The sequence below is a fragment of the Hyaena hyaena genome, unplaced genomic scaffold (genome assembly GCF_003009895.1).
Source record: "Hyaena hyaena isolate Hyena2069 unplaced genomic scaffold, ASM300989v1 scaffold_141, whole genome shotgun sequence".
Lineage (NCBI taxonomy): Eukaryota > Metazoa > Chordata > Mammalia > Carnivora > Hyaenidae > Hyaena > Hyaena hyaena.
In genome coordinates, this window is record NW_024080773.1 from 2208003 (window position 1) to 2232412 (window position 24410).

Here is a 24410-nt window from a genome sequence, read left to right on the forward strand (position 1 = left end):
ACCACGGCATGCCAGCTGATGTGGCATCTGCAAGTGGCAACTTGTCCTCTATACCTCTGTGAAACACCTAACACGTGGAAATCAACACTGCAAAGGTCAAAGTCTTTAGAAGCAGGTGATTAACTTCCACAGCAGTTACACTCAAAGCATAATGGGTTCTCAGAAGGAAGAGCTTTTTTGAAAAAAAGAAAAATGGATGCTTATATCTTTTATTTGCAGGTACTTTATAAGCTATAAAATTATCCAATTCTCTCAGTAAATATTTTGGGTAAATTTATTGTATGCCTACTTTATAGCGGAAGCCATGGAGGCTGAGAAAAGTGATTTCAGGTTAGATCCTTGTACTACAATTTTAATCCTATTATTACATCAAGGAATTATCCAGAATTTATCATTTAATTATTCGAGATGAACAAAGCAAATGATCCTTTTTTTCCCCTCAAATGATCCTTTTCTTTTAAAGTTTAAAAACACTTCTATTGCAACTCTATTTTGTCAGGATTTTAAAAATTTATCCATGATCAGGGCACCTGGCTGTCTCAGTCTGTTAGGCGCTCCTGGGTGGCTCAGGTCATGATCTCAGGGTTTCTGAGTTTGAGCCCCAATTTGGGCTCTGTGCTGGCAGTGCGGAACCTGCTTGGGGTTTGTTCTCTCTCTCTCTCTCTCTCTCTCTCTCTGTCTGTCTCTCCCCCCGCCCCATCTCATGTTTACATGCTCCCTCTCTCAAAAATAAATAAACTTTAAAAAAATCATCCAGAATTTCCTTCCAAACTTGCATTCTCATCTCTGGATTGAAGGTTTGAAACAATCCTGTTTTTTGTTTTTCCAAAACATGTATTTTCAAACTATCAATCTTTTAACGAAGCAAAACGAAGCAGGGGAGGGGCAGAGAGGGAGGGAAAAAGAATCCCAAGCAGGCTCCCACTGTCACTGAAGAGCATCACACAGGGGTCGAACCCACGGACTGTGATGTCACGACCTGAGCTGAAACCAAGAGTCGGGCTCTCTACGGGCTGAGCTGCCCAGGTTCCCTCCTCTTCTTGTATCTCTTGAATTAAACAGTATCAGCTTCACTCGTGTGACGGTGCCATCCTTACTTAGAGAGGAAAGCTTGAGAGGGCGGCAGGAAGAGGGAGAAGCACGCTATTTGCAGTTTGGAGATGCAGGATGTAGAAATAATTTGAAAACAATCACACAGCTTTATAATGAATAGCTTCCATTTTCCTTGGTTACTTTGACTTGGATTGCTTCAGAGATTTTTTTTAATTGCCTTAAATACAAAATTCTCTTAATACTGTAATACTGTACACACACACACTATATATACATACATATATAAAAATTTGATATTATTTATACGCATTGCTTTTCCTCAACAGGCACAAAGACCCTCGTTCTGTCGACATAAAGCCTGTGTCACGGAAGCGCGCTTCGGTCAGGGCTGCTGTTTCCGGCGCACACACTTGAACAAGAGGCAGCCACAGGCCTAGGGGTTCAAGTGGGCTCTGGAATTTCCAAGACTAGGCTGGAATCCTCTGTCCTTTCTGTCACTAACAATGACCGCCACGTGTGTGGTCTGGGGCGAGTTACGTGACATCCAAGCTTTTGGTTTCGTCATCTCTTAAAGGAGGGCAAACAATATCGACCTCAGGTGGTTAAAAAAAATTTTTTTTTGCCTTTCATTTGGAAGTGACTTCAAATTTGCAGAAAAGTTGCAATAACAGTACAGAAAACGGAGGGGTGCCCTTCACCCAGCTTCCGTCCTGTTAACCTAGAAAACCGCAGCGCAGTTACCAAAACGGGGAGAAGAGGGTCGGGTTATGAGCTAGGAGACAGGGCTTCTGTGACGCTCACTAGCGTCCCTCCGAGGTCCTCTCTGCTCCCACCACCACGCAGTCATCCCGTCTCCTTAGCCCCCACGTGTGTGGCCTCCTCATCTCCCCTGGGGCTTCGAGGCCTGGACTCGGCTGAGGGACGGTAGCTCCCCTGTGGAGTGCGCCTCAGTCTGGGGCTTCTCCGATGTTCTCTAGACCGAGGTTGTGCATTCTGGCACGAACACCTCGGGTCCTACCCAGACCATCGTAACATGGGGCAGGCGCGGCCCCAGGTCTGATCACTGGATACGCTAACGCGGACCCTTACCGAGGCTGGGGACCTCGGCGAGTCTGCTTGGGATCCTCTCTCTCTGCCTTGTTTGTGTGCTCTCTCTAAATAAATAGATAATCCAAGGTCTTTTCTTAGCACGCTTCTGCTCCACATGTGAGACGGAGGGTCTGCTGCTTGCTCTCTTACCCTCTACCTCCCGGCAGGGAGGGAGATGAGAGCAGCCGACACGCCGCAGAGCTTACTGGAACCGAAGCCTGTTACAGACACATCACCACAGCAAACCAATCTATGAAAAGGAGGAAGAACCCGTGTGGACAGGGAGAACAGAGGCCCCAGAAAGGAGGTGGGGTGCTCAAGGTCTGACAGCAGAGTGGGGCTCCAACAGGCGGCTCCAAACCCCGGCGCACTACCACGCAGGGCTGCATGCCTCCACGTGATGAAGTCGTCACTTCCCCACCTACCAAACCATGGAGTAATGCTGACAGAAGATTCCAGCATGTGTTTTCAGTTCCTTAAAATGAGGTGCATGGTGACCACAAGCCTCGATCTCATTGACAAATCCTCCCTCTGTCCCGGCCACCTCAGGAGCACACTGTCGGGTACCCGCCACGGGGGGTGCGAACACAGGCCCAGCTGCCTCCTGCACTCTGTGCCTGGGTCAGCAGGCCCACCGACCCACACTTGGCCCCAGCTAGGAGTTAGGCACAGCTTCCCTGCAGAGCCTCAGCTCCGCACAGACCTCCTTCTCACTCGAGTGCCTCTCCAGGGCGCCTCCTGCTCCGGACTGTCCCTGAGCACATGTGGGGTCACATCGGGGGACCCACTGCCCAGGGGGTCCCACGGGGCTCCACCTCAATCCACCACTTAGGCACAGGTGTGCAGACAGGGCTAGGGTTCTCCGAGAGCCCCTCCCCGGGTCGGAGGGCCCCTCGCAGCTCCCGCCGGCATCCCCCAGTCGCCCCCGGTCCTGAAGGCCTACGAGAAGACCCCAGGCCTGAGTCACAGGGGTTTTGTGAACTTCTTGACCTTACGCGACCTCCTTCTGCTTACGTACCCCAGGCGCAGTGCTCTCCTTGTGAGAGATGCACACACAGAAATACAACCGAGGCGGGTGGGCGTGTGGGCCGCAGCTCCAGGCCCCAGGCTTCAGGTGGCCTGAACTGACGGTTAGAGGGGCATCCTTCAGACTCTAAGACAATGCAAACCTGTTAGGTGACAAAAGTGAGGGAGAGATTGATGCAGAGGGTATCCTACCATCTGTGTGAAAGACAGGGGAGGGGACACACACCTATGTTCTATACACATGCACAGAACACCGCTCGCAGGCTTCCAAGCAGTCCGTGCAGGCTGAGCCTGGGCAGTGGACCTGGGCCCAAGGGCGGGGACCACACCAGCCCCAGTGTGTCCCCTCTCACCACATGGACGCGGAGCCACAGGAAGGTATCATCTACTCAAAATGCTGGTCACTGAAGGTAAACACTGCAGCACAGAGAATTTACATGGGACCCAGGCTCTCAGATAACAAAAGACAGAATGAATGACATAGAGGAGCTGGGAATTAGCGGGTCACATGGCCCGAGCTGTGTTAAGCACCCTACAGACACAACCACAGCAAGACCGAGAGAAGCTCTGGATGTCTGGCTGGGGTTCTGACGAGGAGCAGTGCAAGCGACGGGGGGAAGGGTTCGGGTGTCATCCAGCAACGGGCCAGGGCAGAGGGTGCACACAGCCGGAGCACACCAGCCAAGTGGCCGCCTGCGCAGGTGGCCTCCACCGTGGGAGGGGCAGTAACTGATGCCCAGCTTACCTGCCAACCACGCGCACATGCTGGCTTCTGCCCTATACTGGAGTCATGGCTAAGTGCACACAGAAGCCATCATCTTGGCCTGGATCCTCAAGGAATTATGTGTTTACCACATTCCTTCACACCTCTTGACCCACCACCTCCCATATGGGGTAATTCAAGCACCTGAATTTGAAAATCACATCTGAATTGAATCTTTCAAGTTCACAAACTGCAGTGTCGAAGTGCTTTACCCAAGGTCACGCGGCAGCGCTGGGCGGGGCTGACACCAGGCCGTGGGAGATTCTGCAGAGGGCTCAGGAGACCTGCTGACAGGCTCCTCTGGCATCCCGGCCGCCATCCCCTACCTGCTCCCCCCCCACAGAAGCCCCCTGGGGTCTCAGCTGGGTGGAAGGGCCCGGGCCCACATGCAGATGGCTCTCGTCTGCACCACGGGAGGCAAATCCCACCTAGCTGTGCCCGCAACACACAGAATCTCTAACAAGCCCTGTATCTCATTAGACTTTGCAGGAAGCTTTTTGTTTTGCAAATGAAACTGCTTCTAAGCACTTTCCTAATTATTTGGCTGTACTATTTGCATGTCGGTTAATGTACTAATTACAGGTCCGTGTTTTATTCATGTTTTAAAACCAGAACCTTGGTTTGATAACATTTGGTCCAATAACCAACCATTGTGACTAATTTAGTGTTGGAAATAGCTCTGCCGAGAGGCACCCGGGTGGCTCAGTCGGTTAAGCTTCCAACTTTAGCTCAGGTCATGATCTCATGCTTTGTGGGTTTGAGCCTGCGCTGCGGGTCTGTGCTGACAGCTCAGAGCCTGGAGCCTGCTTCGGATTCTGTGTCTCCCTCTCTCTCCCTCTGCCCCTCCCCTGCTTGCACTCTGTCTCCGTCAAAAAGAAATATTAACATTTTTTGAAATAACACTGCCTGTAGTACAACATATCCCAGAATACACGATCCTCCTTATTTTCACTGACGTTCCCTTAATTTTTCAAAGCAACTTCGTATTAAAAAATTAGACTAACCTATTTTTTTTTCTTAAATAGTTTATTGTCAAGTTGGTTTCCATATAACACCCAGTGCTCATCCCCACAAGAGCTCACCCCAACACAGACTAACCTGTTTTCTTTTCTTTTTTCTTTTTTTTTAAATTTTTTTTAATGCTTTATTTATTTCTAGGAGAGAGAGAGACAGCGCGAGCAGGGGAGGGTCAGAGAGAGAGGGAGACACAGAATCTGAAGCATGGTCCAGGCTCTGAGCTGGCAGTCAGCACAGAGCCCGACGCGGGGCTTGAACCCACGAACTGCGAGATCATGACCTAAGCGAAAGTCAGACGCTTAACCGACTAAGCCACCCAGGCGCCCCCAGACTAACCTGTTTTCTATAAAGAACTCCTTGGATATAAACAAGTGTTAAAATATCTGCACTGAAATTGTGCTCAATCCTTACTTGACTGACTGGTACTTTAAACTGGTGTGACGCCCCTAAATCGCCCCTACACCTGTGGCAGGAAAGACGCTTTTGCCAGAGGCCAGCTTTTATTTTTTAAATTTTTTTATTTATTTTTTTTACAAATATTTTACTGTCAAATTGGTTTCCATATAACACCCAGTGCTCATCCCCACAAGTGCCCCTCTCCGTGCCCATACCCCCTCCCCCCCACATCCATCAGTCCTCAGTTTGTTTCTCAGCATTCAAGAGTCTCTCATGGTTTGCCTCTCTCCCTTTCCCCCACAAAAGCAAGCATCTTTGCAAGAGAAAAAAGACACAAATTTTGAGACTGCAAGTATAAAAATTTCCCGAATAAAGCATAAACTCTGTGAAGAATGACTTTACTCCCACAGGGAATCTCAGCCAACAGAATGTTCCTGTCTAGGCGTTTTACAAGGAACCGGGAAATCTGATGTGTGCACTAAGTCCCTCTGGGGGGGGTGGGGGTGTCCAGATGACTTCTCCACTGGCTCCAAGATCTCCAGTTCCCAGGGGAAATTTCAGAAATTTTAGGCTCAGGTGACTCCACTGTCCCTAAAGTAACCTGCACGCGGAGGTACACGGGGCAGAGACTGTCGTCGGGGTCTGGTCAGGCACTGCAGAGGTCACGGGGGGCCAGCAAGGTCATGGGGGAGACACAGGGATGTCAGGATGCAGCTCCAGAAAGGGGCGTTGTGAATGTCCCAAACATGTGACACAGCCATGGTCAAGTGACAGTGTGTTCCTATTTCACAACAGGCTCCAGAGCAACTCAGCACCATCTGAAACAGAAGGGCTTCCAGGCTGGGGGACAGGAGAACTGAATTCAGTCACTTCTCTTTGCACTTCCCTGGGTGGAGTTCAACACCTGTCCCCACTCAGCTCAGTGCTCACGGCAGGGCCCGCGAACAACAGACCACAGGGGAGCTTTCCAGAACCAGGAAGTGTGGCACAAAGAGGGTGACCACGGGCTCCAAGCGCAGCAGATCCATCTACAAAGGACTAAGCTGTTGTGTCCCCAGCTTTCTGCCCAGGGAACTCCAGGAGGAGAACAAGCCTGGGCCACACTCCCTTAGAGAGGCTTAGTATTCAAGGCGATCACCGCCATCTGCGAATGGTCAAGGACACGAACCTTTGTGACTTAGATCTGGATCTGCTCCTTGTAAACACAACAGAGGTAGCCTTGCACCTGACCCCACGAACTAGGGAGGCCGTGGTCAGACCTCGGGGTTCTCCTAGTAACTGGACTGTGAGCTTCACACAGGCACAGCTGTCCCCCCTCAGGGGCCCTGGCAACCTGCCCCTGGAGCGCTGTGCAAAGGACAGCTTCCACAAGGGCGCACCTTTACAGCACCACCAGGGCACAGTCGGAGCGTTATTCCAGTAACGAGAGGAAGAACAGTAAACACACGGAAGGCATGTAACTGAACAACAAAGGGGAGAACAAAGTCCTGGGGTAAAATGGTGCAATGCTTGAGATGGGCTTTAAAATACTGCCCTCTCTGGCCTCCCCATCCCTCCCATCCCCCCACCCCCCAAAAAAGAATCATGGAGAGCTGACAGCTGTAAACCTGGACTGACAAGGACAATGGAGAGTTGGTTTCACCCGTCACTCTATGTTCTTAAGAACTGTTTTTAAAAATTATTATAACAAAATAATTTTTAAGCTCTAATTTGGCAGGAACCCAATTGGTTTAAAAAAATAACACATGGACAGGGGCGCCTGGGTGCCTCAGTTGGTTAGGCATCCGACTTTGGCTCAGGTCATGATCTCATGGCTCGTGGGTTCAAGCCCCAGGTCGGGCTCTGTGCTGACAGTCAAGAGCCTGGAGGCTGCTTCAGATCCTGTGTCTCCCTCTCTCTCTCTGCCTCCCCCCTGTTCATTCTCTCTCTCTTTCAAAAATAAACACTAAAAAAATTTTTAAAAATACGAATACGTAGACATACACAAGAACATAAAGTACCCAGAAAGAAGGAGCAAAGGAAAATAAGCACACCTACAAGGTTATGTGGGCGGCGGGGCGGAACCGAAGCACACGCCAGCTGATGGCGACAGCCACCAGGCGGGGAGGCACGGCTCAGGACACGGGCCCCTCCAGCAAGCCATGCACTCAGCAGCTTTCAGAGCCTCTCCCCACCCCGCCCCCCCCCCCCACCTGCCCCTGCAGGGTGGACAGCAGGGTGGTTTAATATACACAGCGAAAGCGGCACCTCCTTAATAACCCGCCCACACGCCCCACATTCCCTGAACCAGGTGCGACCGGGCCCGGAGTGCACAGGCCAGTGTGGCCCACCCGACACTCCCGGCAGGGGGCCCTCGTCCACCGGCTCCTTCCTCAGGGCATGAAGACGTGCGTCCAGTTTCTCTGCCAGAAGAGACCAGGCGTGGGCCGCAGAGGGGGCAAGAGAAGGGCAAGAGGAACAGGTGTGCATAGGCCAGAGCACCTCCCGGCAGCCGGAGAGGAACCAGAAGCCAAAGCCCCCGCGTGGTGCTTACTGGAGACGTGCCCCGACGCTGCCCTCCGTGCGGCCCCCGTCTTCCCTCTGGCCCTGGGGCTCCCCTGCAGCGCCACAGGCGGACAAGGAAGTCGGGACAGAGAGGCAGGGGAAGCAGGGAGACACTGTTCCAGAAACGTCATCTGATAAGGTGGCGAGTTCTGAGGCCAACAACCTGGGATGGCACAGACTGGGGACGTCTTCTGACGGCTGTCCCACAGCAAGAAGGGGAGCACTCTCTCAGCAGAACGTTTCTTCCTCAGGGCGGATAACCAGGATATGGCCAAGGAGCACGGCGCGAGGGGGCTGTGCAGGCGCGCCCACCCCCAATCCAAGGGGATTCTTGCACCTCACGTGCCCCCAGAACACTGCTCCGTCCAGCCTCCCAGAGCAAGGTGCTGATGATTCGAGCATCTGGATGCTCACCTTTGCCACCTGAGTCACACATCCTATGTCTGTTCAGATGCTACAAAATCAGGAGGGAAAACTGCTGGGTAAGCTGTGCCTCGGGCTGGACAGGAAGGCCGTTCCCATCCCCTGCTCTTTACGGACGATGACAATCTTAGCGTGTTCCCCGCTGTGCTCTGGGCGCCGGGGTCCCTGAGCCAAATCTACAGCTGGGCTGGACCTGGAGGTTCAGTGCTGGTACCCAAAGGGTCTGAGTACCTGTCCTGTGAATCGTAAACATGACGATCGTCACAACCCACAGGAATTCTTCCTCCAGGAAGGGAGACTCGCGGACGGCAGCCCGGGGACACAGCATCGGGCTGGTATCCGCCTGGCCCCTCAGATACCTTCTGCACCACGTTTTATGCCACGTGACAGGGCAGAATGTGTCCTGCTGTCATTCAGTTACCCCCTAACTTTTCGCGGAAAGTGTGATCTCTAACTGGGTCTGTACAAATCCTGGGGCCAGGCACTAGGAAACGGACATCAAAGCAAATCGTGTGTCATGTGAAATAAACACACAAGAGCAAAACGCGTCTTTTTTTTTTTTTTTTAAATAGCTGCCCATGGATTTTAAGTTGTGTCTAAATTATTTCAAGGGCAGAAAAGCAAATCCAGTTTGACTCCAACGTTCAGGCTATTAGAGCTGGTGGTTTTCTTCTAGGTTTTTGCTTTTCATTCAACACCAAAGAGGTTAGCAAGTAACAACGGGAATGAATCTTTTCTGACTAACCAAAGGATAAAATAACTTAATGACTGCATCTTAAAGGAAGTCAAGTCATGAACCAAATTAACACAACACTGTATTAATGAATTATACTTTATGAACTAACATCAGATGCAGGGCCATGCTGTCATGTGCACGGACTAAGTTTGTACAAACCAGGGCGAGCGGGACAGGAGCACTTGACCTCGCAAGAAGTGCCGGTTCCCACCGGACTATGCAGCTTCTCCCTCTGATACAGACACATCCAGGGGTACTGAGCCCTGCTCCCACCAGCCACAGCCACTGTTTCCTGAGTATCTCCTAAGTAACACCTCCACGGATTACAGCCACCGTTGGTACCCTTAATGTTGGCAATTCAAGATGCGATTTTGAGGTGAGCAAGCTGCTGGGGGTCATCCCCAGGGTACCAGGCATTGATGGTCCCTTTAACTACTAAGGAGCAGGCAGAGGGCGGTACCACACTCGGGACTGGATTAATCCCCTCTCCCAGCACAGGAGAGCACAGGAGAGCGGTGGTATTAGCTACTACCAGCCTGACTCTGCCTCCAAACCTGTTCATGCAGGTTGTACTGGTTACTGTCATTACATAATCTCATTAAGTATTAAGAAACGAATCTGAGTCTGAAACCAAAGTGAGCTGTTGTTTCTATAAAAATGAAGTGGAATGTTTTAGAAAGGAGTGACAAAGAACAACAAAAAAACTGCTAAGAGGGACTGCTGGAGACTTTGGGTGTGTTTGAGACCACATTAATATTCTGCGGGCAAAGGCGGGCTTTGAACCCAGATGGGTCAGTACTGGGCTGCCTTGTCGGTGTGCTGTTCTGACACTGCTCAGCGGAAACGCTCAAGTGTGGTTCGTGGGACACCAGTCGGACGGAGGACCCCTCCCCTGTTCAAAGAAATAGTCCCGACACCACAGGAGAGGCTGGCCCATTCTGAACACTGATATCTCTTAAGTTTATTAAAATGTTGGTGGCGCTAATAGTGCGTGCGCTCTCTCTTTTTTATTTTTACTGTTTCCACTCTTAACTGATGAATCCTGCAACTAGATTCCAAGGAACTCAACAAGATTCCAAGGAACTAAACCAAGGTCTAGACCCTCCCATTGTATTTCCCTCTTTCCTTGATAAAGAACTTGAACAAAAATTAAAGGTGGACAGTTTGCCCTGATGGAATCTCAGCCCCCTTTCAATGGCCACGTCCCCCCGAGTCTTACCTCCCTAAGCCCCAAGGAGCTGGGGCCCCAGTGTTCCCCATCTGGTGACCTAGGTTAAACACCGGCCCTTCTCTTTTCTTTGCATTTACAACCCCCATTAGCTCACGTAAGTATGCTTGGAGTTGAGCAAAACAAGGCAAAGGTCAACTCACGCTATAAAGTACGTCTCTCTCTTGCCTTGGATGCTGTGTTCCAGAAGACCCATTTATGTTCACCTACCTATATGGAGCAGCAGCTCAAGAGTGCACAAAGAGGAAGTAAAAAACAGCTCCAGGATGGGGGAAGGGGAGATCTTTTGGAACCAGATCCTGCAAGGAACAGGTTAGTCTTATGGCAAATGAGTTACCGAGTAGAAAGAAGTAGGTTTAAACTCTGTGACTGTAGGAAAGTTAACAGTTTTTCCAAACCAGTTTCCTTGTATATAAAACGTCATCCTAACCACCTACCTCAGGGATTAAATGAGACAAAGAGTTGCAAAGCACCTGGTACAGTCCAGGCATGTAAGAGGTGCTTAAAAAATCATGGCTCCCTTTAGTCATCTACCTTTTCATACTCAAGCTGTAACCAAAATGGCATTATTTATGTATATTTTTTGCATCTTCCTTCCTCAATTTAAGAACTCAAGGATTCTCTTAAAAACAGCTGGATCCTTGCACCTTGGTGACTCCCCAACAACCACAGCTCAGAGGCTCCATTACGGAGAAAGCTCTAAAGAGCGAGGTAACGTCACTTGTGAGATATGTCTGCATGCTTTAGGAGCTCCCAAAATGTGAGCGTTAGTGGCCTGACTTATGTTATTAAATTTACTCAAGCAAATGTGCAGGTCCAGGCAGGACGCGGACCAGTGTCTGTTTATACTGTCACTCCCCAGCTGGACAGCAGGACCTCGAATCTTGAATCATACACACCCGCAGTAAGGATGAAGATATTGAAGGGTGCGGGAAGACTAAGTGAGGCTGGCCTGGTCTGGTTTTGACATGCATGCAGACAGCGGAAAGGGGATTTTTAACAACATGCCAGCCACACACACACCTCTGATCCCGGCTCCGTGCCCTTCCACGAGAGAGAAAAACCAGCATTGAAAAGTTCGGAGGAATACCGTGTCTGGGCTTATTTGGAGGTCTGTGCCCCCCACCTCTTTTCCGGATGAGCACCAGCTCCAGCAACTGCCTTGAAGACGAGACATCTTAGGAAGGCGCCTTTCCCAAGCGCCCAAAGCCATAAAACCCAATAGCCATTACCGAAGTGACCACTCGGGTTCCAGAGGTATTCAAGGTAAACCTGTTATTTCCTTTAAAGGAAAGCTTTTTCTTCTCCTCAGGTCCAATTACTGATTCACAAAGAGGCCACTGAGAGCAAAGTGGGTATGGGCCCCAGAAAGGGCAGTGGTGACAGAGCCGGCCCCGAGGTGCGGGGGCATCTGAGAAGCGTGACCCTGAGTCCCCTCATCCCCCTTCAGCCCTGAATCGGGAACGCCTTGTGCCGAGAAGATGCACTTCCAAAGCCCACATGCAGGGATCATTCCACCCTTGACTCTGCTCTGACCCACTGGCACATATCTCATGGTGGTCAACCGCACGCTGCCAGAGTTCTCCGCAATAACGAGAACAGTCCTGTTATTTCTCTACCCTCCCTAAGCTTTGTAAACACACACACACACACACACACACACACACACACACACACAGGTCGTGGGAAAATAGTCCTTATTCACTTGAAATGACAATTAAAAATAACTACGTACACAGTTCTGACGGAAATCCTAGGAAGACAATCAGATTCGTCACAGCCCTCCGTGTGGACGGAGCAGGACGCGTCTGAAATTCTAAAGCAACGACCGAATATCGAAATACTAGATACTGAAAGAGAATTGTCCTAAAGGCTTTTGATGACCAGCCTTTGGGTCAAAATGGTTGATAAAAGCTATCAAATCATAACGTTAGCTTCCGCACGTTAGTTAGGCTAACACCACAACACCGTGCAGCCCAGTTGAGCCGCGCAGCTCTGTTAAGTGACATGCAGCTTCCCCCTCGGGGCCCAGCCCGCCGTGTCGCCACACAGTGCTTGTTGGCATCGCTTCTCAAAGGGGAGGTTCTGGTAGGTTCCTGCTAAGTTTTTGTAGCGCGTTTTCTGTGAAGCCAGCACGTGATCGGCTCTCAGGCTAACCACGTCATGAATCTCAAGTACGATCAAGTTGCCTTGTGAAGAAACTGAGCACCCGAGTTGCAGACGATCTAGTGGTAGGGGTGACTGAGGGGTGCCGGGGCCACACACGCGCGCATGCACACACACACACGCCTTTTTCTCCCCTTGCAATCCACAATGACAACCCCCCGTTACGGTGATATACACTATTACTATTCAAGACTGTACTGGGCCTTCATATCATGAATCATTCTAACCAGTTTTATATGGGCCAAATTATTCAAAAGAATAAGAAGAGAAACTCACTGATGGAGATCAAGTCCTTAAACGTGACAGGCCACACGAAATGTAGAGACAGAAAGTGGATGCGCAGTGGCCCAGGGCTATGGACCAGTGAGGAGCAGCTGTCAAGGGCAGGGGGCGTTCTCCATCTGGGGGCAGTGCTGGTGGCAGGACTCGGCAAGTTTACTCAAACTCTCTGAACGGTACCCTTAAAAGAGGTGAATTCTGTGGTATGTAGAATACTTCTCGGTAAAGTATTTGTTTTAAGTCATAGGGTACGTTTGGACTCGGCATTTTTTTAAATGTTTATTTTGAGAGTGAGAGAGAGCAGAAGTTGGGCGGAGGGGAAGGAGCAGAGAGAAAGAGAGAGAATCTCAGTCAGCCTCTGCACGGTCGGCACAGAGCCCAATGGGCGGCTCAAACTCATGAACCATGAGATCATGACCTGAGCCGAAACCAAGAGTCAGATGCTTAACTGATCGAACCCCCCAGGCGCCCCTGGACTTAGTTAGCATTTTGATCGGGACTGGAAAGCAACTAAGGACGTACGAAAATCCTCAGTTTTGAGAACGTTCATCCCAGCACCTTCTACTAGCCCAAATTTCAAAAGTGAAGACTAGCTACCCACAGTCCCTTCACACACTACAGTAGAGGCGGCTATCGCAAGTGCTGCAGGGAAAACGGGACAACTGAAATGTCCGTCCCTGAAGGAAATTATGACACGGTCACCCTCTGACTGTACTGCAGTCCATGCTCAATGGGCCATTTAAAAAAATGTTAGACTGTGCACGACACACGCAGGAACGTGTGCACGCGGTGCACCGAGTGGGACATGTAAGGCACATGTGGGTGATCCGTGTACACACATGTGCTTGCGTGTGTAGTACTGGGAAAGATAAATACCAAACTGCTCACCACGTTTACCCTTTGGAATGGGACATGGTGGGTGGGGAGGATTTTCCAGTAAAGTGAAGTTAGGGGATCTGGAAGGATGGGCAGCAAAGCACCCAGAACACCTGTCCCTGGCTAGATGGAATTCATGTTTTTAATGTTCTTTTTCACTGTTCCTTCTTACTGGAGAGGGAGGTTAGTACGGGGGTCAAGACACAGCCTAGTTTTAAATCCTGGCTCTTCTGGTGACTTGCTGGGAGATGCTGAGCAAATCGCGCTGTGCGGCAGCTCCCTGCCTTGGTGAGTGGGACGGCCACAGCACGTCCGCCACAGCTCGTGAGGACCAAGTGGGTCACGTCCGGGGGCACGCGGAGCACTCCTCGTTAGCGCTCATCAGCACGTATACCCATGCCTTACCGGTAAGAAGGAAACACAAACAGAAACTCCAGTTCCGTGTGGAGAACAGAAAGGAGTATGAAACCACAGACACCGACTCTCTTGCTCCATCAGGTCAAGTTCATTCAGCATGAGAGCGAGCAGGAGGCGCCGAGAACGGGCTGAGTCTGGAGAGGCGTCAGAGTGTGTCTGATTACCAGCACTGCCGTAACCGGACTCCCTGTGGGCCATGGCCACACCAGGGGGTATCTGGCCAGGAGGCTCCCAGGTGCCGTGGCTCAAGATGTGACCGATTCCTCCTGCGGCCGTCACCAAGGCGACTGTGCTGCCTCGTGACAGCAACAATTAGCGTGTGTGACCGGGCCAGTGGCAGAGAGTCCTGAAACACAACTGCCTCGTATAAACACCTACGCCTAATAATTGACCTCAGTGGGACTTGTGGCCTCACCTTGAGACCGACAATACAAAACAGGGTCATTACAGTGACTCTTGAGCCAGCAAAGAGAAAAAATATTATCAACGGTCATGTGCTAAAAACATAGAGCAAACCTCTTGCCTTGCTGAGAGTCACCAGGTTGTGAACTAGCCCCGTCTCCCCTCTGTCTGTTGCAGCAGGTACTTTAAACGTTCCGAGTGCTGGGAACGCGGTCGTCGAGGCAGGACACCTAACATCTGCTGAGTGATCACTGCATACCTAATTCCTGCTCGGCTCTCAACTCTGCCGGGCAGGTACTTTGATCTCCAGGGCTTGGAGAGACTACCTTTCTCTCTTGGAGATGCCCGTGAGTGGCAGCATGGAGGAGCAAACGCAGAAACTCCGTCTGGAAAGCCTCAGCTTCTCTACCTGCTCTCAGTCCGCCAGCTTCCTTCACGCCTTTTACTCCAGCTGCAGAGCATTTCTCCAGAAAGCCTCTACACCCCCCCAAAATTGTGTACCACCTACCCAAAAATACAGGGCGGGAGCCCCTGAGATTTTTCTGAAGTATGTGTTTCTTACAGCAGTCACAGTTGATGGTAGCATTTTATTTTTCATTTGCTTTTTTTTCCAAGGCTGGTGGGTTTTCAGCGGGACCCCGGGGGCATCAACTCCAGGCCAGTGCAGGTACCCATCATCACTGAGCAAACTGCAGACACTCCTGGCTTTCAGAAACCCATTTTTTGGGGTGCCTGTGTGGTTTAATCTGTTAAGCATCTGACATCAGCTCAGGTCATGCTCTCACACTTGTGGATTTGAGCCCTGCATCAGGCTCTGTGCTGACAGCAAGGATCCTGGAGCCTGGAGCCTGCTTCAGATTCTGTGTCTCCCTGCCTCCCTGTTTCTGGCCTGCTCTCTCTCTCTCAAAAATAAACAAACATTTAAAAAAAAAAAAAAAGAAACTCATTTTTCAAAGTGGATTCTGTTTGTCTTAGGCACCCACCCTCCGGTATAAAATGGTAAAAATAAATGCATATGTGAATTTTCATCGGTCTTGATTTAGTCCACTTGGTTTATAAGCTACAGCTAAGGATGCAAGGTGGACCAGGGCAGAACAAAACCATGTGCCCGAGAAATCATCTGTAAGCCTCTTCTGATGGGGCATCACGGACATTTTTAAACATCTCCATTTATTGTTTGATGTACTGTTTAGAAAACTGACATTACCAAGCCACAATACATACGTCTGATCAAAGCTAATTAATGGCATCATTCATCAATTATTCCATCAGTCGGTAGTGAAATGGATGCTTAATAAGCACTGTGATCATTCAGAACGACAACAGCTGCTGCTCTCATGCGATGGTGTCCAATTATTCTTGTGTGGAGTGCCGCAGGAGACAGGCAAGTCAAAGCCCAGCAGCAGTTTTCTCAAAAAGAAACCTGTGTTTCCCAGTGCAGGCTTTTATTTCAGCAAATTCAAATTAACAGAGTCACCTGCCTTCAGAAAACTATGAAGAGTAAACACAGCCAATGGGTACCTCCTCTCATAGGGCGTGAAAAAGAGGCCACGATCCCACTCGAAATGAGGACTTACTGCTATTTTATATGTCATCCAAGAAAACTCGGAGCCATCATACTGTCCTTTATAGGATACCATTAACAAACTTTCCACACGTGGGGTGCCTGGGTGGCTCAGCGGCCGACGTGGGCTCAAGTCATGATCTCACAGTTTGTGAGTTCGAGCCCCATATTGGGCTCTGTGCTGCCAGCTCAGAGCCTGGAGCCTGCTTCGGATTCTGTGTCTCCCTCTCTCTCTGATCCTTCCCTCCTCACGCTGTCTCTATCTCTTTCTCAAAAATAAGTAAAACATTAAAAAAAAAAACTTTCCACGTGTATGCATAAGGGAAGTATATAAAAACAGATTACTCGAATTATTGGGAAATCCTTCAGCTCTTCTCTGGAGATATTTAATTAAATAAAGAAGTAGCAAAATATTTCCCCTGGACTTAGGCCGAGTTACGGTTTACAGAGAACATATCAAGCTCTCATACGATCCATTTTTGTTAACCTGAATCTTAAATTTTAAATGTTCAAAAGAGAAGACTGCCCCTTGAAGAAGTCTGAAGAGAATCCATGCTTCGTGTGTTTGTGACTTTGAATGCAGGTGTTTAAGGGACAGTCTTCACAGCACTGTAACCACTAGGGAGCAGACAGATCACCTCCTCCTGGGCAATCTACACAGGCAACAGCGTGAACGCAAAGGCAGGAGACATTCACCCAGACGACGTCTAGCACCAGTGCCGTTTCCATGCTCGATATTCCACATGATAAGCCACGGCGTGTACCACAGATAACGTCTCAGGACTCGGCCCAGCAGTCTGGAAGCTGCGAGAAGGGCTATGACAGGAAGATGTGGAGGGGCCCAGGCTCCGGGGGCCTGTCCGTCAGGCATGTGCACGTCTAGCTGACGCCCGTGCTCCAGGGGAACCTTGGCGCGAGCCCTCTGTTCCTGCCCACGCTCTCTGTTCTTCCTGGGCTCCATCCGTTTGTCCACAAGTCGTGCCTCCTTTCAGACACTGCCCTACCCGCTGGGGATACAGACGTGAGGATGACCTGCCACTTGGGCGTCCCCAGGTGGCTGATCTGCTCAGAAGCTCGCCTGCCTTCAGAGGCCTGTAAACTGCTGGGAGCCAAGGCAAGCGCAGAGGACAAGGTCACCGCCACCCATCCCTCCTTCAGGCAGTCCCAGTGCAAGTGACGTGCTGTGGGGTCTCTGGGGTGATGTGTCAAATGAAGACTACGGGAACAGTCTTTTTCCCAAACTACAACTAGTCAGCCTTAGAAACAGGTGAAAGTATGGCCAAGTTTTCCCATTCTACATGCTTTTTCCATTTCTTTAAAAAAAAGGACATGTTCAGGGCCACCTGGGTGGCTCAGTGAGTTAAGCATCCAACTTTGGCTCCGGTCATGATCTCGCTGTTGGTGAATTCAAGTCCCACGTCAGGCTCAGAGCCTGGAGACTGCTTTGGATTCTGTGTTTCGCCCTCTCTCTGCCCCTCCCCTGATCATGCTCTGTCTCTGTCTCTAGAAATGAATAAACATTTTAAAAAATAAATAAATAAAATAAAAAAGAACATGTTTAAAAAATCTTAACACCAAAATAAAAACAATGTTTTTAATGAACTTTTTCAAGAGCCAGGGTATATATAACATAGGAAAAAACATTTTCAACACATATGAATTTAGGCTAATTTTTCTCATTTGAAATGAGCAGATATGAGTCAATATGGTAAAGACAAAAAGAAAGTGGGGTGGAGGAGGAAGAGAGCACAAAGCCACTCACAGAACAGGCAGCTCACTAGACTGGCAAAAATGCTGAAGCCTGGGGGCCGACCGTGCCACTGTGGCAGTGGGAAAGGGACAGCCTTGGCAAAGGGAAATGAATGTGCCTAACCTTCTTGGAGAGCAGTCTGGTGATGTCTGGCAGAGTTTACAATGCGTTTATCATTGGACTGAACAATCTATTAGAGATCTAACCTACGGATAATCTCCGCAAGATGTTTATTTACGAAAAGGCAGACTGTGGTAACTCTGCTAGATAACTGTAACACTTCCTGACAAATAACTGGCAGCTGCTAACAATAGCTAGAGATAAGGCACAGGTGACATAAATTACTGCATGGCTGTGCCATGGAATTATATACATATCATGTCAACGTGAAGAAGGAAGATCTGTGTGTCGACAGAAAAGATCTCTAAAAATATAATGTGAGGGGTGCCAGGGTGGCTCAGGGGCTTGAGGTCTGACTCTTGATTTCAGCTCAGGTCGTCATACTGAGGTCGTGAGATCGAGCCCCGCATCCGGCTCCATGCTGAGCCATGGAGCCTGTTTAAGGTTCTCTCTCTCCTTCTTTCTCTCCCTTCCCCCACTCATGCATGCATGCATGCTCTCTCAAAATAAAGAAAAAAGAAAAAGAAAAATATAACAGGAAAAGTACATCAAAGAAGACTACAGAGAAATATATTTAAGTATATATATTTAATCTCTTTAAATAAACAATGTAGAAAGCAGAGAGCCAGACAGATGACCCAATGTGCCAAAAACATGTTTTTCTTTAAGAAATCACAAGAAATGTATAACAGTTATATTTGAAATGAAGCTTTTACTTCTCTTTCTGCACCTTTTGATATCATTTGTATATTAATCACATATAGGCACTCCTTTTATTTATTTTCAACATCAGAGGTTAGCCAAATGTAAGATCACAGGCAATTATCTTCTCTCTCTCAGCGCTCTGTTTTTAAACAAAATCTAACTTTAAAAAGCCCAGAAAAAAATTCTTCATTTGCAAAAAAATAAAATAAAATAAAAAGCCCAGAAAACTGAACAGTATCTATCGAGCTTTACATCTAAACCTCCCAAAATATATTTAATGAGTTGAAGGCTCTTTAAGAGAGCTCTGAGGGAGAAAAACAGAATAAAATATGAAATGAGACAAACAAAAAAGGCACAGCAGATAACTCAATATCAACTGGGTTCAAGGACAAGGCTGAGTGTTTCTCCCTTTCTCATGTTTTGAATAAAATGATAAGTTACGCACTGCATAGAGGCAGGCGGCAAGAAGTCACAAACGCATCCCACAGTGCAAAGCTGTGTTATGTAGAAAACCACCTTGAGGGAAAATCTTCAACGGGCTCTTCTGGATGCACTGTTCTTCCATATCCACAAGGAAGCAGTAAAGAAATGCAGTAGTAACTAAATAAAGAACCCACCAGAGACATTTAAAATACTAGCCTTACAATGTATGAGGAAAGTCTTTGGCAAATGTTTATAAAGCCTAAGAGAGAAAATCTCAAATTGAATTACATGCAATTACAATTCTAGGTTGTACCAAATATTAAACAATAAAGCCTGGGGTGTCATAAACGGGGCACCAATTCCTCATTATCCGTGTATTTATCCAAGGGGCAAAGGATAAAAAAGAAAATGAAAAAAGCTTAATCTTTAATAGTCCCCTAGTGGTAAGTCTCTAACAGAGGGGGTCAAACCACTCAGTGTGAAGCCTGAGGGAAATGGTGAAGCACCACGGTGGGGTGGGGTGGGGGTGGGGGGATATGAAGCCACCAAGCATTGTATATCATGAGCAACTGTCTGGTTGAAAAAAAGAAAATTACAGGTTCTCAGAGAACGGGTGGGCTCTTCCCTCTCTGTGCCAGTTACCAGCTTAGTGCCTCTCAGCTTCCAATTCGACCTTTGTTGCCTGATCTGCAAACACGCATCAGGGTCCCTTGAGCATGTGTTTCACCTGCCACCTACTTTTGTCAGCAGAAGGAAGTTTCTGGAAAGACACTGGCTCCTGGCTCCAGGGCGGCACCTGCCTGTGACGGCGTCACGGCGAGGCATCTGCAGCTAGACACCTTGCTGTGGATAGGTGTCCCCCCACCCCCAGCGACTCTGCACCAGACGGTGCGCCCCAGCCACTCTCCAAGGTCCGGGGTGCAATGTGCACCCGCTCTCACGGGGCTGGGGGTGCAGACTCGTTCTTGCCCCCAAGACCCTTTATTTCTACCTCCTACACAGGTCTGCTTACTTTTTATCAGCTAAGCCATCACGGCTGCAACCCCTTGTCTAGCTGATAATTTTTTTTTTTTATAATGTGTATGTATATGTGTTTATGTCATTGGCCTGCCTCTCTATTTGGGGGTTATTTTGAAGTTTTCTTTTCTCTTTTTTTTCTTACTGTTTCAGTCTAGTTGCTGATGGCAAATATGCTCACGTCATATGGTTCTTATTGTCATGATAGTTTTAATTTTTCCCTGCGTTTTCTTTTTTCAGTTTTATTGTACTTTTTCACTGCGGCACGACGAACGCAGTGTGGCAGCGGTTCCGGGTCCCAGGCAGTGACTCGCCGAGTCTCCACACTACCCTGTGCCCGCCGGTCAGCGCCCTTCGTGCCCGGCAGCTGTTCCGCACATCCTGTCTCCTGTCCTTACCCACGCCCGACCCAGCGCCTGCTCTACCGCCGTCCCCGTTCAGGGGGCTGCCGGGCTTCTGCTCCCGGAAGAGCGGGCCCGACACACGCCCCTCGCCCGCCAGCATTGCTGCCGCAGGCGTCCTGGCAAACCGAGGAAGAAGGGGCCTTTCTCCAGGTCCGTGCGTGGCCAGGCCCCTGCGCGGCGCTCAGCGGGCCCACCTCTCAACGCTCCCGACGGCCACGGGTCACGGCGTCGAGTCCCCAAGGACGGCCTGACCCTGCAGCCGCGCACCTTATCTGACTCAGCACCCCCTGGCCTGCCCACGCCCGCGGCCGCCTCTGAGCTCCGGGCATTGAGAAAGATTAGATGTTCAGGAAACAAACACGGCGCAAGAAAATAAAGACAGAAACAAAACAGCACATACCTTTCCCCTACTTTTCACAATAAGTAACTTACTTTCACAATAAAATCCAAAGCCACAGTCACAGCCAAAGGGCAGGAAGTAAGAAGCGCCATGATTTTTCAAGTGTATTAAAAACGGTTTTCGTACTAAATTCACAACTGCATTTCAGTCTCCTGGAGTGATGCAGGGAACCCCTGGGTGACAGTGTCTCAGGCTCTGGGACCTCACGGGGGCCCGGAGCCGGCCCGGAATGGCTCTTGTGGTCTCCTTCGCCCTGTCCCGCAGCAAGCCCTCCGTACCCTGAGGCCCTGCTGAGGCCTCTGAAGAGACCTAGGCCTTGTGCTGCTCTGGGGCAGAGACCGGGTCATCCTCTTCGTTGCTGTGTGGCCAGGACAGAAGTGGAAACACGTTTATTCATGACTGAGAACAGCAGTAGCAGCCTTGGAAACGTAGAGAGGGCCTGACGGTAGTGAGCACCTCTCAGTAAACGTAAGGCAGCACACGACACGATACGGAGAACAGAATGCACACGTCGGAATCAGAGATCTCAGCAAAGACTTCATGCTGTGAGAAACAGCTGAAGGCCTTGAATGTGACTGCTCACCATTTGCTCATTTACTTGGTGAGCATGTGTTTCCTGAATGCCCACTGTCTGCTGGGTGCACATTTACGGTTATCATAAGCTGTCACAGGAGTAAGGACAGTGCTGAGCTCTGGGTAGAAAATATAAAAAATAAACTGAATTTAAAAATCTCTATGAGGTTAGAGTTAATTTAAGAAATATCGGGAGCAAAAACCTCCATGAACCAGAGCTGATGGCACACCAGGAATCAACTTACTTTTGATTTCTGTATTGTCAAGATACAGTATTTTCAGGGACTCTGAGAAGAGAGAGGGCCTGAGAATTGGGCAAGTGCAAATGGTTATTTATTGAGCCCTATGGACTCACCCAAAAGACCCTTTCCCTGAGTCCCCAGCTGCAGGTCCCCTACCTCCCACTCAGCCATTTTTAAAAACCCACCCAAATACACACTGGTCTCCTGAGAAGACAGAGAACAGTAATAATGACAATAAAAACAAAAAATAATGATCACATGCTGAGTTCCCGGAGACAGGCATTGTATTATGCCCTTAATACTCAAGGCCCCACATAATCTTCACTTATGGAGGTGGGAGCTTTATTTATTTATTTATTTTTTTAGCTAGTACGATTTCTTTTCTTAAAATTTTTTTAATGTTTTATTCATTTCTGAGAGAGAGAGACAGAGAGAGAGAGAGAGAGGGAGACAGAGAGAGACAGCATGAGCAGGGGACGGTCAGAGAGAGAGGGAGATACAGAATCTGAAGCAGCCTCCAGCACAGAGCCCGACGCAGGGCTTGAACCCATGAACCGTGTGATCCTGACCTGAGCCTAAGTCCGACACTTAAACGACTGAGCCACCCAGGCGCCCCCACAAACATATTCTTTAAAAACAACACTAAGAGTCTGACCCTGAAGGGGAATATAGCACCTAAGTAGGAGGACTAGGCTCCTCTCATCCCACAAATACAACTAGATAACTATCAAATCATTCTAAATACCCCAGAAATCGACCTCAAGATTGGCAGACCAAAACTCCATGACTAAAGCTGGATAAGAGGCCACATCAAAGAAGGTAGGGAGTGTGGAGGCATGGTTGAGGGAAGACACAGATCTTGAGTGCTGCAGAGAGGAGGGAGCCACGGTCGGAGAGAAGGGCAAGAAAGGAGCGCATACCGGAAGGCGTAAGGAGAAGGTTTCCCCCAAAGCCTTAGACTTAGAAAGCAAGAGAGGCTGAATTTCATGACTTCGAGCAACAAGCAGGGTTTAGATCTAGCCAGCAGGCTTGGCTGGGATGGAGCCTAGGGGCACTGTGCTGCTCCTGGAAAGAAGGCAGGGAAACAACCTGGGGGCAGACAGTATGGGTGTGGAAACACATCTGAAGAACGCCTGGGGCATACAGAGGGGCCAATAATTTGATCTCAGAGCTCATCCCTGAGAGGCAGCCTCCAGGGAGACACCTCTCCCGTAAAAAAGAAACTGGCTAAGGCCATTTCCATCCTCCACCCTTCAGCATAAACACAGAGCCACCTGAAGGAAGCAGCATGGTGCTGACACTGGCTGCCTGAACTGCTTACACCCTGCACTCTGGTGGGACTGCCCCTCTCAGTCATGCTTGCTCAGTCCCAGCACAGTGGGCACCTTCCTACAGAAGACCAGCACAAACCCCTGCCCACACCATGTCCCCCAATCAGAGAGTTCTGCAGGGCCTCAGTTCTGGTGAAGGTGGCATCAGATCTCATTTCACAAGCAGATTAGAGCACACCTAGTTAAAACTCTCCATATTCAGGCCAGAGACCAAACAATGCCCATAGCAGGCAACGAGAGCCGCTGCAGACCAAGAGCCTGAAGGACAGGGCAGCCAAAACACAAGGGCAGAGCACAGGCAGCAACACACTGGAGACACTCCCTGAAGCACCAGGCTCTGGGCACTATGTGACCTTTCCCTCATAAGGTCATTACTTTCAGGAGCAGGAGACATAGCAGGCTTTTCTAACACAGAGAAGAAGGCAGAGACTTTGACAAAATGCAAAAATGGAGACATTTATACCAAATGAAAAAAAAAGATGAAGCCACTGCCAGAGATCTGACTGAAACATACAAGTAATATGGTTGGCGGAGACTTTAAAGCAACAATCATAAGGATATTCGCTGGGCTTGAAAGAAGAACAGAAAACATCAGAGAGACCCTTACCACAGAGATAATAGAGTTGAAGAAGAATCGACCAGAGATGAAGAGTACAATAAATGAGACTGGAAACAGGCTTGATACAATGAACACGAGAATGGAAGAAGCAGAAGAACAAATAAGTGACACAGAACATAGAATTATGGGAAATAATGAGGATGAACAGAAGAGTAAGAGAAGAATTAAATAACATGAGAACAGACTTAGTGAACTCAGTGACTTCATCAAACATTTGTATTCTAGGGATCCTAGAAGAAGAAGAGAAAGGAAAGGGGGCAGGAAATTTATTTGAAGAGATAATACCAGATATCTTCCCTAACTGGAAGAAGGAAACAGACATTCAGATTCAGGAGGCACAGAGAGCTCCCATCAAAATTAATAAAAGCAGGCCAACACCAAGACAATAAATAATAAATAATATATCTGCAAAATACAGTGATAAAGAAAAAAATCCAAAAAGCAGCAAGACAAAGCACGTTCTTAACTTACAAGAGAAAACCTGTAAGTCTAGCTGCAGGTTTCTCCACAGAAACTTAGCAAGCCGGAAAGCACTGGCATGATATATTCAAAGTGCTGACTGAGAAAAATCTACAGCCAAGAATACTCCATCCAGCAAGGCAATCATTCAGAACAGAAAGATAGTTTCCTGGGCTGCCTGGGTGGCTTAGTCGGTTAAGCGTCCGACTTTTGCTTAGGTCATGATCTTGCGGTTCGTGGGTTCGAGCCCCATGTCAGGCTCTGTGCTGACTGCCAGCTCGGAGCCTGGAGCCTGTTTCGGAGTCTGTGACTCCCTCTCTCTCTGACCCTCCCCTGCTCATGCTGTCTCTCTCTCTCTCTCCTAGAAATAAATAAAAGACATTTAAAA

General features: G+C 49.0%; 1 protein-coding gene across 4 annotated transcripts in view; it reads right to left on the reverse strand.

The window, feature by feature from the left end:
- Positions 1–24410, reverse strand: part of SGMS1 (sphingomyelin synthase 1) — a 262857-nt gene that overhangs the window by 53166 nt on the left and 185281 nt on the right. Inside the window, exon 1 of one of the 4 annotated variants that reach the window (XM_039238525.1) lies at positions 740–750. The exons of the other annotated variants lie outside the window; for them this stretch is intronic. The gene's annotated coding sequence lies outside the window, so the exon portion shown is untranslated. Of the gene's footprint in view, positions 1–739; positions 751–24410 lie in introns of those variants that run through there. 4 annotated transcript variants of the gene reach the window in all.